Genomic DNA, 1,372 nt, shown 5'->3' on the forward strand with positions numbered 1-1,372 from the left:
ACATTCCAAGTACTTGCTCTCTAGTGTCATGGTTGTCATGGAATTTCTGTCCCTGATGAGTTCATGCCCAATTTTGCCACATGGACCAATTCCCTATTTACCTAGGTCCTGTCATGATCTCAGAATAGCAGTTCTTCTTTACTGACCTTGGAATTATTAGAACTGGAAAGGGTATTTAAATTTAGATATTCTAGTCTAAAACTTTCAATTTCTAGTTAAAGAATCTCAGGCTAGAAATGATAAGGTCTTTGCCCAAGATGACACAGCTAGCTGGTAATATAACATGATACACAGCTAGCTGTATAATATAACATGATAAGAATAAATTAACATTTTCCATGCTCACAACTACTTCATTCATCATAGTAATCCTATAAGGCAAATATGTTTGTTTTTGTTTTTGTTTTTGTTTTTTTTGAAAGACATTTTTGCTATAAGGCACTTACACTCCCAGAAAGACAGAGAAATAGAAAGTGAAAAGTCATCCCTCCTCCCAAGGGGAGATGACCATGCTGCAATCCCTTCTTCTCTCGAGATTTTGAGCATGCATGTAAACACGCCCAGCATGAGTTTCAAGCCACCAAGTACAGATTTTGAACAACTGTTGGCCATGTGAAACTCCAGTGATGTAACTGCTATGCTATCTGCTTGCCCCCACAAATATAACTTTATTTCCTAAGCATTAGTGAGAACATAGAGGCCCTAAGAACTACAATAAAATTATCTCATGACTTGTCATTGTTATAGCTATGAATGAAGATATTGTCACTTTGGGTTGGATTCTATTTCTGCTACTTGGTGGTTGAATGACTTTGACAAATTAACACTTCCAAGCTTCAGCATTTTCACCTATACAATGGACTTATAAAAGTAGCTAATACATTCAGTAGCTCTTCATAGAGTTAAATGGAGAAAGACAATAAAGTACTTGTAGTCTGTAGTAACATCATGCCTTCTATTTATTGATAGTAAATAGTAAATACCTTCTATCTATTTATAGTTTGTGTAGTCTGATTTGGAGAGTTTTCCCACATATGGCTGAATTTCTAATCCTTAATTAAAATTCTTCATTTAAAATATCTACTAATGGTCATTCTCAAATGTTGTTGTTATTATTTTTTTAGATATTGAGGGGGAGGGAAGAAACTCATCCATCTTGCCAGTTCCTAAGACTAAAGACATGTTTTGGACAAGGTCCCATTCTTAGTTTGATCTACTTTAGTCAGTATTACTTACAAGAATAAAGAGGTGGTCCCCCCGGGGCCCTGCTAAGCTGGCGGCGGCAGGAGGCGGGCCGGGCGCCAACGCTGCGTCCGGCCTGGGGACGTCGCGGGCCCTTCCGGGCTCTGCGTGTCCCCCCGGGGCCCTGCTA

This window comes from Tupaia chinensis, unplaced genomic scaffold (assembly GCF_000334495.1).
Source record: "Tupaia chinensis unplaced genomic scaffold, TupChi_1.0 Scaffold000213_1, whole genome shotgun sequence".
Taxonomy (NCBI): Eukaryota; Metazoa; Chordata; class Mammalia; order Scandentia; family Tupaiidae; genus Tupaia; species Tupaia belangeri.